Raw genomic sequence first — 16,181 nt, 5'->3', positions numbered from 1 at the left:
CCCCCCCCCCCCACGGGTGGCACCGCCTCCCATCTCAGAGTCAGAACTGTCTGGCTCTGTTCCACTGCTGTCAGTAACTTCATCCTTGCCAAAATTAAATATATTACATGTAGTAAAGATTGTAATGGAATAACTCCATGATGAAAGATTGCTTTATCTTTATGTTGTATAGCAAAGATATTTGCTATCTTTAGGAAATTGGAGGCCATTAGCAACATCTTTTCCTGCATTTTTTATCTATTATTTTCAGTGGTAAAAAGTCAGCAATAACCCTTAGGCTTAGTCATTGTTGTCTTTCCTTTTTACTCTCCAAGCAGAGGTTTGGGTTTGGAGTTATTTTGGGGTGTTTTTAGTTGTTTTTTTTTTTTATCAGGGTTTCTCTTTTTCACAGGATTTTTCCCCACCAAACCCAACGTTTGGGATGGGTGGAAAAAATTCCAGTGCAAAAGAGAAACCCTGATAAAAAAAAACACCCCCAAACAACTCCAAACCTCTGCTTGGAGAGTATTGCCTTATTTATTCACCAAAGAAAATGAAAACTCAACCACGAACCCAGGGTATGATCACGTCAATAAAAAGTACATCTATTCCAAACAGATTTCAGATAAAGGTTGCCAAAACGTGACATCAAAACAGGAATTCGTATGTGACATCAAAACAGGAATTCGTATGTGACATCAAAACAGGAATTCGTATGGTGCCTCACCGAGAAATAGTAAAAGGCAAGGGGTGCTCTGAAAACTAGAGGTATTGCCAAATTTTACCACTCTTTCGGGCACAAAATAATAAAATGTAAGTTTATAATAAGCAGTGCAACGTTCAATATATTCAAATAACAAAGTCCTTGCCCCATCAGCGGCAGTTCGTCTTGGACGCTTTGACATCGCCGCAAATTACTAGTATAGACACGATAAAACAACCCAGAAACAACAGTAGCGGGACAATCGAAGCAGTCAAAATATCGCGCGGTGCCGCTGTCAATCACTTTGGGTCAAAGGTCACCTATCTTCAGGTAGATTCGGGAATGTTCGAGCGTGCTCGGTTGTGGTCGGAATTTAACAAACATGGCCGCGATCCGCGCTAGCGCCGCGGGGTGCGCAGTTTTCCAACGCGTATTTGCGGCGAAACGACGTTGATAGGTTAATCCCCAAATGTCATCATGAAGTCAGGTAGGTGTAAATAACAAGAAATGTGTAAAAGAAAGATTTCTAAAATAGTCAAAATTCTACATAATATAGCTTTAAACTTGTTCCAACACAAGGAAATAACTCATTTTAAATTTTCGCTTAGTCACTTCTAACTCATGCTGACGTAGCTGAACTTTTATCTCCCAGGAAGAACGATATCAGGTTACAGGTGTTCCCACGCAGGGAGATCTGGTGGCATGATCTCGTCTCAGTGCTCTTGCATATGGGGTGCGTAAAGCTCAAACAATTACAAACTAAGTACGAACTAATGTTAAATCTGTGACAGAGAATACCATTATTGTTTTCACACCAATGTCAGAAAAATGCGTTTTTTTAATATCTTCTCAAAAAAGCACAAAAATATACAAGACTTCAACTTCAGTGTAGGGCGAAACGTAGTGTTATGATAGAACCAATCAGCATGCGGTTTCTGCGTGATTGACAGATCGTTTCCCGCCATAAGGATTGAATGGTCAACACACAAAAAGCTGGCGCGTTCTGGCAAGACAAACTCTATTTTATCGTCTTTTTTTCATCTACAGTGGAATATTATTATCCCCATAATATCCTCTGGGGAATACTGTTATCCCTATTATATCCTCAGATACATGGATAAGCTGTTCTTTTATTAATTTAATTCCAACCTAACCGTTACCAAAAGTGTGATCGATAGTCGTGGTTTTTAAAACTCCTGAAGAGACCGTTCCCCCGCCCCGAGGTAACAGCTTCTATTTCACGTTCATTGTGCAAATGGGCAATATATATATATATAGTAAGAAAACTATAAATCTCCGCTTGTCCATATGATTTTTCATCCTGCTGTATCTTGATAACCGACTGAAGACGTCTTCAGATTAGCCTTAGGTAGTTTATCGTTGAGCTTCACTTAAGGTGGGTCGGATTCAAGCCGCTGGGCTTGGAATACACGGCACTTCCTTTTGGACAATCTTTAGCTCGAAGTAAAATCCTTCTCTACTTTAGGGTTCGCAACTTTTCCAGTAGAAAGTCAGATCCTGGAGATCATGAATGGATTGAGCGAATTTTTTTTTAATGTACACTATATAGACTGAACATCAGCTTCAACTCTTCCCAGTCTTGAACTTTGAATATCACTGTGCTGAGCTGACGAGCTATCAATATGTAACATACTCTTCAGTTGCCTCAGATATGGGCTCTAATATTCAGCGACAAGGTATATAATAAAGTTTAATACTTATGTGAAGGGTTTCGTTGTTGAAATTTCCGCCTCCGAGTAGAGTAGGACAAGAGACAAGAAAAGAAACGGACACAGAGCACAAAAAAAGCCGTTCGGACGTCGAACGGACGCTAACGTCGCTGTTCGAACGTCCGAACGGCTTACCTAATGCAACATCTAAACACCTTTCCTACACTCACCGCCCTAACGATCCATACAAAATGTCATACCCTACACTCCCCCCCCCCCCCTAGTAAGTTTTCGCCGTCCTCGGCGAAAGATCCATACAAAAATGTCATACCCTACACTTCCCCCCCTAGTCCCCGCAAACGTAGCCCCTGGGGTACGCTGGATGTGTCCTGGTTCCTGACACGAATAGCAGATCGGGCGTCCCTGATTGTCCCATCCAGCCTGTCCTTGTCGGACACCGTTAGGTTGGACCCTGGGTGAACCCTGTCAATAGCTGTTTTGATTTTCAAACTTTAAATTTAGGCTGTGAAGCTCCTTACGTAGGGACTCCATCGTCTTACCCGTTTCCTCCCTCAACCTAGCCATCTCAGCAAGCAAGGCCGACTCTACCATTGTCGCATTTTGTCGGGCTTTACCCTTTTCCCGGCCCCATTCCCCACTCAGGTGAAGGGCTTCAAGTCTGACATCTGGAAATTTCCTGGGGTTTGCCGCGTTAGCTGATCTAATGTATTGGCGTAACTGCCTCTCCAGGTCCTTATCCCTCAGGCCATCTAAGAATCTATCCCTTAGCATGGTATCTTCGTCCGCTAACGAATTTCCCCGCCCCCTGGCTGCTCTTTTTAGGAGTTCCTGTAAGCTTAGCGCCTATACAGTTATGGTTTCTCCTCTCTCTTGTTTTTCTAGCATAGAACATACCCATGATTGCTGACACTGGGACAGTGTCCCCAAATGTCGCTTTCAGAAGATCACTCACTTTCGTCTTATCTTTTTGGTTGTCAGTCGAGAACACAGCTATCTGGCGCTTGGCCTGCCCCTCGAGATTCCTATACAGTAACCCTGCTTGCTGCGCATCTGGTGTGTTATATATTAGCAAGAAAGCACTTTCCATTTCGTCCAGCCATTCCTCTACGACGGGGCCAGTAGGGGACCCAGAAAACTTTGTCCACTTTCTTTCGAACGGTACGTACATGACCGTGGGGGCTTGTGCCCACTCCTGTCCTTCTGCCATTGTTAAAGATAAAACCTAACAACTTCTATTCACTGACTTCGACCCTGGCTCTACACAGACTCACAAACTTCGATTCCCACTAAAATCCTAAAGCAAATTTCACTAAGTTAACCAGCAAAATATGTATCAGCGATCAGGCAGACATTGCCTGTGTGCGCGTGTCTAACCATTGGTCCTCTGCTGTCCTCACGATGTTTAGTGTTTTCCGCGGTAAATCCCGTATTCCATCCTCGTCGCTAAATGCAAGGGGTTCGTTGTTGATCCTCGTGGGATTTCCGCCTCCGAGTAGAGTAGGAGCGAGACAAGAAAAGAAACGGACACAGAGCACAAAAAAAGACGTCCGTACGATCCTAACGTCGCTGTTCGAACGTCCGAACGGCTTACCTAATGCAACATCTAAACACCTTTCCTACACTCACCGCCCTAACGATCCATACAAAAATGTCATACCCTACACTTACTTTCTGCATTGGGCTTAAGGCTGAATCCTCTTGAACCACAAGCCGTTTCCGTGCCCTTATTCGCAGTTTCTTCACACGTCTGATTCATGGGAATTCTCCCGAAAGGATTGTCTTCGCCTATTTGAACAGAAATCCCTCCAGATTTGAAGTACGTGAGAATGTCTGGGTGCTCGTCAGGTAGGTGGGACATTGTGAAATGAATAATAATAACCTTAACTATAAGGGATCGAGTTAACGTTATCAACACGTTGAAATTTCATTTGAGGACACAGTCAACCTTCTTGACGTAGCGGTAGAACATGACACACTGCAAGCTTTCAACCGGACCCAGCATCATAACAGTCCCCTTGTCCTTGACCCTCTTCAACCCGCAGTTGCCTGACGTGCAAAGACCATAAGATTTCTGTAGGACCACCAGGCCTCGTGTACTTCACGATATTCAGCTGAGGCTCCTCCGGGTCGTCAATAACACTCTGGGCTGCTTCTCCATAATGAAAGGTTTCCAGCGTAAGGCGCTCGGAAATGACAAAGAATTTTTTTTAATTTTTAAACAATCTTTATTCAGATTCAAGATACATAACAATAACGTTGGAAACGCGACAAACTGATACATGAACATGAAACGAATAAACAATTATGGAACAGTAACAGATCTACAAAAAAAAACCGGTAAACCCATAGCGAAATTATCTACTCAAATGCAGAGTACAATTTAACCCCCTTATCCATGTGTTTTGATACTTCCCCTCTTCTTCTTGCAATATTAATCTCCAAATCATGAAAATATTTGACAAAAGATACAAAGTTCGACAATTTTAACATTCCCTGGCGATTTTTGAAAATGTTCATTTTTTCTATCAGATTTTTTCTATCTAGTCATTCAGATCCCCAAACACGATGTTAAATCCATTCAGTTGCAGATTGGTTTCTGTTCTGTTTTGTCCTGGAACCATTCATGAACAGATTCCCAAAAATAAATGACTTTAGAACAGTTCCAAAAGATGTGTTTTGGTGTTTCTTCCTCCTCACCGCACAAAGAGCAATTTGGCGAGTTTTTAATGCTCCAGATATACAATTTCTTTTGCTTAGCCTTCCTCTTTTGCGCTGCCGCCTCGTCAGCTTTCTTTTCTCGTTGCTTCCGCCTTTCTTCTGTCTTTGAGCTCTGCCTCATCCCTCTTGTTCTGCTGCCCTTCTTTCTCCTTTATGAACTGTTCTTCTATAATCATTTTGTCCCTGATAACTGAATGAACATCCTCTTTCTATGGGAAAGAGAGCGGGTGCAGACGAGGGCTAGGAAATGCCTGTGCAAGAGGATAAGATTTTTCTGTACCATGCTATCCAGCCATGATGAATTGTGAAAAGTTATCGAGGAACATCAGTTGTTTCGTTACATCAAGACAACTCATCATAAACTCACCAAACATTGAATGCTAGTTTCTTGATCTTGACGGAAAGAAAATATATGGAATGAGTTTTTAATACACATCCCGGATAATTCACTGCAGAGCCGCGAGTCATCAAAAGTTGAAGACTGACTACCGATGTCACTTTACTCCTGTCATTATTTGGCAGGTGGATCTTTTTATCTGGCTGGTTTTCACAGGATGTTTGATGTATGACAGCAATACCCAGCTGTTGGTTTGCGAGGGCTCTGTCTACTGACACTGGCCACAGGCCGCACTTCTCAAATGTGGCTCCCATCATGTCTGGATTTACAACAGACTTCAAGAATGCACCCTGGACACTCGCCAACATATTAGACGGCCTCAATACGCCAGGCTTTCCTGCAAGGATTTCTGCCTGGGCTCGTTTGGAATATCTTGTTTTTAGGGAGTGTAGCACACGGCGTCCATGATGTGGTTTGCATTCGGGGGTAAGCCTGTGTGTAGTGACATTTTTGCATCTGAGTTCTGTATTTGTTCTATGTCATATTGGCGCTGTTGCTTGGATGTGTTTATTGCAGATTCTTTCATAGTTGTAATTTCGTCTTTAAGTTGTCGAACTTCACCCTCGAGTACATCATTCCGTTTTTGTAGTTCTCTGTATGCCTTCTTGCAGAAATTACATATTTTCACACACTGACAGCAATCGAGATTGGCTGCATCAGTGTCTTGCGTTGAAGCATAGGTGTGATCGAAGATCTTGCTACCATTCTGTTCAGCATTGTTGTCTCCATCACCATCATCATGTGGGATTTCTATTTCTTTTTTCTCTTTGTGATTTCTTCTCATAGGCCGCCTTACGTTTCACAGACCCTTGAATAGGAAAACAAATTTCTCAAAACCTAGAATGATATGACTATCAAGAAAAGATTAGTGGCAGTCATGAGGTATTACAATCATATCTATCATCCTCACAGCCATGTCATAAGGCAAGGTAGGTTTCAGATTTACTTCAGAGATGCAGACTAAAGGTGATTCATTGCATGAGGAATCTCAAAATTACTTTAAGCAAACATTCTAGATGCATGAATCATATCAAAAATTCATATTAAAATCTAAAGTGCATTCATCAAGCTGTACTATTCTACACTGGATTTAGTATTGTCACTTGGCTCTAAAACAATACATGTACCTCTTCTGGTGTAAATGTAGGTATTATCGTCAGGAGTCACTTCTCTTATTCTGATCATATCAAGCAAGGAATGGTCTTTGGTGGCAGATTCATATCCTCTCATATAGAGGACTGGGTGAGGACATTGCTCTGTTGGACGTCCTAAGACGAAGTGGTTACTGCAGACTTTCTGGTTCACTGTTAGGCTGTGCAAGCCTTCTTGGTTCATATGTTCTGCCCAGACCTTGCTATGCCTTGCTGGGCAACTGAAGAACTGCAAAGTGCTCACGTGGTCCTTCACAACCATTCTACAAAGCAAATACATATTTTATTTGCATCACATTTTCTCAAAATATTCATTTTGCATTTCACTGACAAAATTGACAAGCCCGAAACCACAACATGGCTAAGGCATTACTACCACCGGTGCACCGGTTTGTGTTGAGCGTGGTAACCAGACTACCGTGGCTGGGGCTTATTCCGCTCGGGCCTACAGTGCTCTATTCCCGCCTATCTCAACTACAGATCGCACGCCGCGGGAACTAATGACGGTCAAATACATTAGCGTGCGATCTCTAACGGGGGAGTGGTGGTACTTGAGACAGGCGGGGGTACAAGCCCATAGGCCCGAGGAGACCCCGCGCAAGCAACATTGGTCTGGATACTAGGCTACTTTGTGCTAGATACAACCCTCTACTGTCAGAAGAAAAAAATACTGTAGAGTCCAATTCTTTTCACGTTTAGTTAAATTCGTCGCCAATTTTTAAAGAGAGCAAGCGTTATCGCACTCTGTTCTGAAACATCAGGGTAACACAAAGTTATCTACGTATACGATCACGAAAACACCAGCGATGGAGCGCCGTGAGATCAATGGCGTGAAAAAAGCGCCGAAAAAATTAGGCATCCCCCCAATTAGATTAATAGATGGAAGAAAACATACCTTTGTGGATAACGTCTGTCGTTATTACAGCCGAAAACAACGCATCTGTCTGCTTTCCTCATGTTTGTGCGGCTGCAGCGCGCAGTGTTTTTGTTTACGTCCGATGGAGTTCGAAGATTTTCGCCAGGGGTCACTTTTGTCCCCTGGATTACCCACAGTGCCTTGCGACTCCTAGAACGCAGCGCGCAGACGCGGAACCGTGAAAAGGGCTATGGCTTGATCAAAATACTTTTGAAACTCCCCTGATATCTCCCCCACTGTAATCTATCCACTCCTGCTCATTTCATGGTTCATTTCCGATTATAAACTTCTTCAGGCCCCTTTGACCTTGAGTATGTTATACATCTGGAGGAAATTACGAATCTATTTCACTCACCATTGCCGCTTTCGTCCGTATATTCCTCAGAGATCGCACCACCACTTTCATCACCATTACTGGTGTCGCCGCCGTCAAGGTCACTCATCGCGGCGCGCAAAAAATATGGCAAAAATTCTGCTAAAACTCTGCCAAAATCGCTGAAAAAGTAACTGTCTACAATGGACGACATCTGTACATGAAGACGAGGCAGTTTCCCCGAAGTCTGCCGGGGATTAACGGAAATACACGAAGCTTAGCCGGACTGACTCGGAACACTCCCCGGGGCGCCACGATCGTGGCGTCACGCAGTGAAACCGGAAACCACGATCGTGGCGTCACGCAGCGGAGGGGTTAAGAGCTTCAATCTCCACAGACACCAGGTCCTGGCGGATGCAGCCGCCGAAGAATGCGTATGTCATGCCTCCGGGGCGATTGTACTGCCCTCTGGAAGAGGTGGCGCGTCCTTGCTGCCCACCACCTTCTCGGCGTTGTCATAATAGTGGGTCTATTGCCATAAATAAGATAAAAGATGAGTGTCAAACAGTTGGTTCAGATCAAGCGACATTTGACTTTGGCACTTCTTGACATTGCCATATTTGAGTCATAATTCAATACTTAATACTGGGCATTTAAAACTGAAAAAAAGAAGCCTCAAGATGAGTCCCTTATTTTCTGGGCGGTACCCTAAAATTCAGCCCAGAGCCCTTCCAGTAACCCTTTTCCATCAGAAATTTTAAAAAAAAAGGTTTGCTCCATGATGGTCAATATACATTGGGATAGTGTTTTTTCAACTCACTATGTACATGAATGACTAGAATATTGGCTTTGAAAAATCGGGTTTCCAAGCCCTAAAATTAATTGGATGCTTTAATAATTAACGGTAAAAACTGAGGTTTCTGACCGGCGTGTGAGTGAATTTTGGGTCTTGTCTGTTGAATTATCATGTATTAAACCTTGGGTAGAAACTTCACTTAATTTTGAAGCTGAAAAATATTATTTCCTTCTTCAAAATAAGGAGCTTCTAGTCTCCATTAAATAAAGCTGATGTGCAATAACACTTTTTATTTCCAAGCTACCTTTCCCTGTTCTTCACATAAAATGATTAGATAGTTGAGAAAGTAGATTACCTATTGCTAAAAATACTACCCTTTAACATGTTTTCTGTCAATGAATTATATATGTTTATGTACATTTTAGCATGACTGACTAAGTACAGGAAAAGCAACTTTTTGTTAATTTTCACAGTGCCAAATTTTATTTCAAAGTCAATTTCATGACAACTAAAACTGTCAGGTTTATTTCAAACCAATTCAATTCCATGACAACTAAAACTGTCAGGTTCATTTCAAACCAATTCAATTACATGACAACTAAAACTGTCAGGTTCATTTCAAACCAATTCAATTACATGACAACTAAAACTGTCAGGTCCATTTCAAACCAATTCAATTCCATGACAACTAAAACTCTCAGGTTCATTTCAAAACAAATTCAATTCCATTACATCAAAAACTTTCAGGTTCATTTTAAAACCATGTGCCTAGACAATTTCTGGAAAAATTCCTGGTAACGATGAAAGACCTCTTGTACATGTATGATTTCAAAACATCGTGGTCCTATTGGCTGTCAGGTTTCCACCCCCATATAGCAGCTAAACCATGGAACGGCACGTAACACAAATTTTGATTAGGCCACAGCTGACACACCAATTTAATTTCCCGGTTGTTGAAAACAATTAAGAAGGAAATTAGTATAACTATTAGTTTACCACCAAGGACAGGTACTACAAATTGTTTTACGTCACTGAAATTTGCTTTGAATCTAGGAAATGAATTGGTATGGTCTTATGGCTGTGGGCTTATGGTGGGCTTGTCAAAAGATCCAAGCAACTCAAAGCATGGAAAGCTCAGATGAGATGAAAGGCAGAAGTTCAATGCGTGCACGCCAAGGACATTTCTCAGTCTACGTATATTAGTCTACCAGCGAGTCTGGAGTACCACACCTCAAATTCACCCAGAACCGACTGGAGAAAAATTTTTTGTCCTCACAAGAAATTTTGCCAGAAATAGACTGACAGCTGAATCCAGTTCTATCAGCTTTCAAGGCTTCTGTTAACAGTAAGTACTAGTTAAGAAATGGATTGAATTTTTCGTTATGTACCTCTTTTTCATTGTTGTTAAGTATCTAATTTCATTTTCAACTAAACAATCCCAATCGTATCATTCTTGGTACTACCTTTGGCCAACGTTTCCGGGACAACAATTTTAGCCATTAAAAGCTGAGTGAAGACATTTTCAAATTGGCACTCTAGTAGAAACAATGTTAGCAAGCACCAGACGAAAATACCCACAAACAGAACCACAATGCTTTGCCAATCATTTATTAGGTACAGCACTAGCTGTCTTTTCCTCTGGCTCTCTGCTTGATCTTCAAGCATGTAGTATATTGTTGTTCACCTCTCTGCTGCTAAATGTCTAGAGCAGGTTTGGACAAGGCAAGTTATTGACTTTGGAGAGAAACCCCATTGGAGTACTGGTTTGCTACAGTACAGCTTATGCCAGGGTCAGATTTCCAAATCGGGACCAGACCTGGCTGTTTAAATAAACAAAACATTAACAACCCATTTCACGAAGACACAGAAATGCAGCTCATAATTCTATTATAAAACCTTTTTATTTTAAATTTTTGTTGTGATTAATGTAATTTTTTTGTTGTGTTTATATGGCACTTTCCGAAAGCTATCTGCCTGGTCCCCGGTTAGGGAACTGTGACGTTAGCGTTATCAAGAAAACAACATCAGTCTGAGAACTGTGTAAGGATGATAGCATCTACATGGTGACTTATCCTGTGTTTGAATCTAGATGTACAGTTAACCCCTTTGTTCTTCGAATATTCATATTAGAAGGCTCGTAGAAACATTTCTTTTAGTTGATAGTCTGCCTTTTTCTAAATTGGGCATGGAATTATCAGAAGTTAATCTAAAACTGTTAATTGTGAGTAGTAGCTGGTGATTTTTTTTGTCCTTGTTATCTGATGATTATTACTTGTAAATAAGGCCAGAAGAATTGAATACGAGATCTTGAATTAATTGTCTAGAAAAAACATAATATTGGAACTACATACTATTAGGAAAATAGATAAAAACCTGGACAATGTAGGTTTAAATGGATATACCGTAATTAAAACAAAGAAAAAAATCAACCAATTGAAATCCAAAGGTGCTCAAATTAGAAAAATTCCTTTCTTACCTTCTGCACCTTCAAAACTGGCAAGCTGCAAATAGTAACATGAATAAATAGGCGAATTATACAGTTAAAAAAATCCTTGAACGTCTATTTAGTCCATGGGCCAGAGGAGATATCGGTACCACCTGAGGTGGCAAATTCTCATCATGGTTTTTTAAAAGTAGGGTGTCTGTGGATTTTTCTTTATATGATAGCCGTTGCACATCGGTAGCTTTGACCTTGCTAGCTGACCTTGACCTTTGACCTCATATGGACCACGTCTTTTTGCACTTATAGTGCAAAGGGGAGTGGTTAATAATCAAATATGAATATATTTCAATATAACTTCATGGACTGATAAAACAGGAACCAAGGATTACAAAAATGTTCATTTTGTTTCGATATGTCAATTCTACAAGAAGTTATGAGCCTTTGAAATTCAATTTTTTTGTAAAAATCGGAAAAAAATTGAATGTTTACTTTTCAAAACCTGTCATATATCCGGATTACATATTTAAGCTGCTTCATGCATTCATATGAATTCGTGTATCATTCCCTACATTTTAAGCTTTAAATCATAAAAATCCATCAATCCTATCTGGAGATATATCTAAAAGTTCTATTCCCAAAGGCCTTTTGTGGGGAACCGTTGCTTGGGCCGTTGCTAAGGAGGCACTTGGCTTCCTCCCCAGCAAAATGGAGTGCACACCATATGCAAAACTTGAAGAAAACTTCTATCGAAGGAAAATTATTAATCTACAGGGCCTTAGAAATCTATATTATGTTTCTATGGTAACCGTTGCTAAGGAAAACATACCTCCCTAGCAACGCAGGAGATAATACTTTTAAATGGTTTTCATAAATGGCAATAGAGGGAGACTTGTGGGGAAATGTCTATTTTCTGACCATTTTGAGTGAAGTATCTTAGCGTATGTATGAAGGCATCTCATTTTGTTTCCAATTTTGTGGCATTTGGATCTATTTTAACTAAATATGTACATTTTTTGCTCCTGTGCCACAATAGTTAAAGCAATTTTGCTGAGATTCGGTACAAACATGTAACTGCCATGAAGCTCGCATGTATTGGATGCTGATTACTGATAAATAGAGGGAAACTTGTGGGGGGATGCTTATTTCCTGACCACTTTTAGTGAACCATCTTAGTGTAGATGTGGAAGCATTTTAAGTTTTTTTGCAATTTTGTGGCATTTTAGTCGAGTAGTTTTTAGCTAAATTGTAGATTATTTGGCTCCTGTGCCTGATAGTTGAATCAGTTTCGCTGCAAATTGGCACAAACATGTGATACATACCTGCCATGAATATTTGTGTATTGAATGCTGGTTACTTCATTGTTCTGAATAAGAAAAGATATTTTTTATGATAATGTTTCAAGGACCAATATTTTTCTGTTAGTTGCCGTATTAAGTTTCATTTATACAATAATACTCCACTGCTGTTGAACTTGATCAAGTTTTCACTACTTTTACTCCCCAAGACTGATAAAATTTACATAGATCACAGTCCTTAACAAAAACTAAAAAAATCAAAATAACGGCACGTACTACTATATTTTGCAGTAGTTGTGATTGGTTTTAAATGACAGAACAGTACTTAAATCTACTTCGTAGCATGTCATTAAGTTAGTCATAAAATGTAATGAAAATGCTGCACAAATTTGAAAAAATTAAATATCTATATGGATTGAGTATTTACAAAATGTACATTGTCATCTAATCCTCATCAGAATCATATGTGTCATCAGTATCACTACAGGTTTGCTCAACGTTCAGGTACTCTTCTGTTTCTTCATCTTTCCTGTTGCAGCAATCTTTCAGTTTACACATGTTTGTGCATCTCAATCCGTTGGCCAGACAAGTGCATGTAGGTAGGGTACAGGATAGTGAGCAATTACATGTCAGCAGCTCCAGTAAGGCAGCAGGTGCAGAGGGTGACTGTAGCCATGTGATGGAGATGTTGTCATCTTCATCCATCTCCCACCCAGACTCTACTGGGATTGGTACCAGCGGGTTGTTCTGAAGACAACGCCTCCATACGCCGGCCTGGTAGTTGGCCCGCTGTAGATGTAGGGAAGTTTGGCAGGGTGGCAGGGCGCTTGACTCAACATTGCCTTTATTTGCTAGGAACAGGTGATGTCGCATCTCGTTTACGTCGGTTACAGGGGTCGAAGGCACACACATTTCACAGGTGAAGCGTTGGATCTTATCAAAGAGCTCGCTGTCAGGAGACACCATCCAGCTCTACCCCAGTTGCTGAAAGGCATTTCGGTGTTCCTCATTCTTCGACACGAGTTTCAAAGCGCCTAGCTTCCCACGCCCGGAAAAAGCGCTGACACTGCCTGACAGTATCATATCCTGTAAAACAACATATAGTGGGATAACCACTCATCACTATCAGTTTCATTGATGTGTGTCTATTTAACTGTTTGTTTAGCAAAATTAATTTCAAGGAATATGTTGATGTCGGAATATGTCGTATGAATGCGTTTGGTGTGCATGCGTATTGGTTTCAAATCATTAATTCGTAACATGTACCTGACAATGTGTAAAGACATTCTTTACGAGAATGAGGAAATGAAATTAAACCTTAAATTGGCATGGTAAGTAAATGCCGGAACCCACCTGTGAATGCATGTAGTCCAGGCAAAGCTGTGCAGACCCCTTCTCCTAACGTGTCTGCCAGGTTGTCGATATCAATGTACCGTGTTCTGGTCTTTGTACCGCACTTCTGGTACACCTTGCATGGAATCTGTTTGGCGACGGAGAGGGCGATGACCATAACATCGGTATCTTCTGCGTTGATGATAACTGCATTTGATGACCTAGCGGCGTGGTTGGCATGTAACAGCCGCCCCGTATCGGCCTCCTCATGGGAGCAGTGCAGTTCCTCTACTTCCGCCACTTCACATTTTGTGAACCTAAAGCATGCGTCCTCAGTTGTAGCGTACAGAGCCTTGCCCTCTAGCTTCTCTCGATAAGACGGCTGTTTCCACGCTTCTACCACGAACTTTATCAGGGATGACTTGTTTGTGGAACTATACAAGAATTTCCGCCATTGTGTGATCTTATGTCTTGTCTACCTGTTATGGTTTTGTACTGTAAGGCTGTACTGGACCCACGATTTCACCTCTCAGCATTTTTGATTGACTGGTCCCTGTACACGTCAAATACAACATCGATTCTGTGACTGTTCAGGCCCTCCTTTAGAACCATAGCCATTGTGGCATTTGCTATCCTAGAAAATGTTATGCCATTGCCATTGATCTTCTGGATAATGCTCAAACCATCAATCAGGCATGTCGATGGGGCTGGAAACCCTTCTGCTGGTAAAACACGACTCTCTAGCTCTCTTGCAAGGGAAGCTTTGTTGGTCTTGCGCAGCGTGCCATCGGGATTTGCGAGTGGCCATGGGAGGGGGCACAGAGGATGTGCCAGGACGTCTTGGATGCGGAGCTGCCTTTTCTCTGAAATGAGGATGATTTGCCGGAACAGGTTCCTGTCTGCCTACAGAATGATTTCTTTTGTGTTGCCTCTTGCTTTCATTTTCTTTGTGCCCACATCAGAAAATGTCTTCAGCTTCAGTTTTGTCAGCTTGTTGTGGAACTTTTCCTCTGGTAGGTCCTGCTCCAGGCGATTCGTTCGGAAGGAGAGTTAGGTAGCTTCACCCATTTGTTGGGCTTCCGAAATATCCTTCACAATCTCTGAAGGTGCCCCGTTGCCTATGGATAAGCTGACAAGGTCGGGCTCTTCTGGAGACATTGGGTTGATACAGTTGTTCTCCATTAGATCAACCAACGACTTGACATCTGCTTCGTCTCTTTTAATGCGTGTGCCTTGTAAGTCTTTATGGCAGAAATTAGCGCTCATGGCACCACTCGTCATATCCCTCAGCTGTTTCAAGTAGAAACTTTGATATGGCCGAGTGGTTAAGGCTGAACCCCTTCGTCCCTCCAGCAGTTTGGGTGTCTTTATTCACGGTCTTCTCGATCGTCTGATCTACAGGGATACGTCCAAAGGGGTTTCTGGGACCAAGCTGAACAGAAAAGCGCCCTCTCATAAACTCTGCATACACGTCTGGGTGTTGTGTTTGCATTCTGGACATCTGTGCATAGTAGTATGACAGGTACCTTGCCTAGTTCACCCTGTCGTCGGCAAAACATCAGGGGATGAGCTGGCGGATTGAGACAAGGTGTAGAAGCCAATTACCCTCCCTTGTTGCTCGAAGGAGTCCCAGCAAAATTTCCACAAGGTCGATGTATGTCATCCAATACTGTGTGAGGCGGCTGTTCCCACTTCGGAGGGTGGTGACATACTTATCAAACAATCACATGATTCTGGTATGTGTTGTTGGCTGCAGGATGCCTTGTAAAGCTTGTTGTCATACATCATCGGAGAGAGTGTTGATGGCTTCCATTGCTTCTTCAAGGTCAGCGACATTCTCAGTATGATTATGATGAATCCATGACAGAAATCCTGACCACGCAAGCCTGAGCAAACATCAGTTTGTGAAACCGCACTGCTCTGTTGTACCTGCGTCCGTCCATTACTCCAGATACTAAACTCTCTGCTACCACGCCGGACTCAATTGCAAGATCGATATCCCTCAGACCTGCATCCTGGAACCGTTTCCCCATGATTACCAGAAGTGTACATGATGTTTGAAAAGTTCCCATTCTAATGATGATTGGTTCGAAGGTTTCTTTTTGCTTCCACATAATCTCCGTCGCCTTGGCATAGAGAGCCTGATCGAAAACGCACACAATCTTCTTGAACTGCAGATGATCCTTAATTACCAAAGATTGTGGACATCTGGGTTGCTGGGGCATTGATCGTGGGAAGGTAGCAAACGTTGTCACGGATTACTTGAATGTTAAAGCGCGTCCAACTGCTGATACTTTGCTCCTTTTGTTGAAGTGTGCGAGCCAATATCCAAATCATATTCTTCAGCCATGCAGTGCATGTGGGTGATATCATCTGCCTCGAGGTCGATAGCTGGACAAGGCTCGGGACCTTCCCTTTGGCCAACATTGTAGGTTGGCAATGTCGGC

At 41.9% G+C, this 16,181-nt stretch overlaps 1 pseudogene; it reads right to left on the bottom strand.

Annotated features, from left to right (window-relative positions):
* Positions 1-13,121: 13,121 nt before the first annotated feature.
* On the bottom strand, positions 13,122-14,352 carry LOC109468126 (annotated as a pseudogene).
* Between the last annotated feature and the right edge of the window lie 1,829 nt (positions 14,353-16,181).

Source organism: Branchiostoma belcheri, unplaced genomic scaffold, assembly GCF_001625305.1.
Source record: "Branchiostoma belcheri isolate BF01 breed outbred unplaced genomic scaffold, Haploidv18h27 scaffold192, whole genome shotgun sequence".
Lineage (NCBI taxonomy): Eukaryota > Metazoa > Chordata > Leptocardii > Amphioxiformes > Branchiostomatidae > Branchiostoma > Branchiostoma belcheri.
The sequence above is the reverse complement of the archived record's forward strand: the minus strand, read 5'-3'. Positions and strand labels throughout refer to the sequence as shown.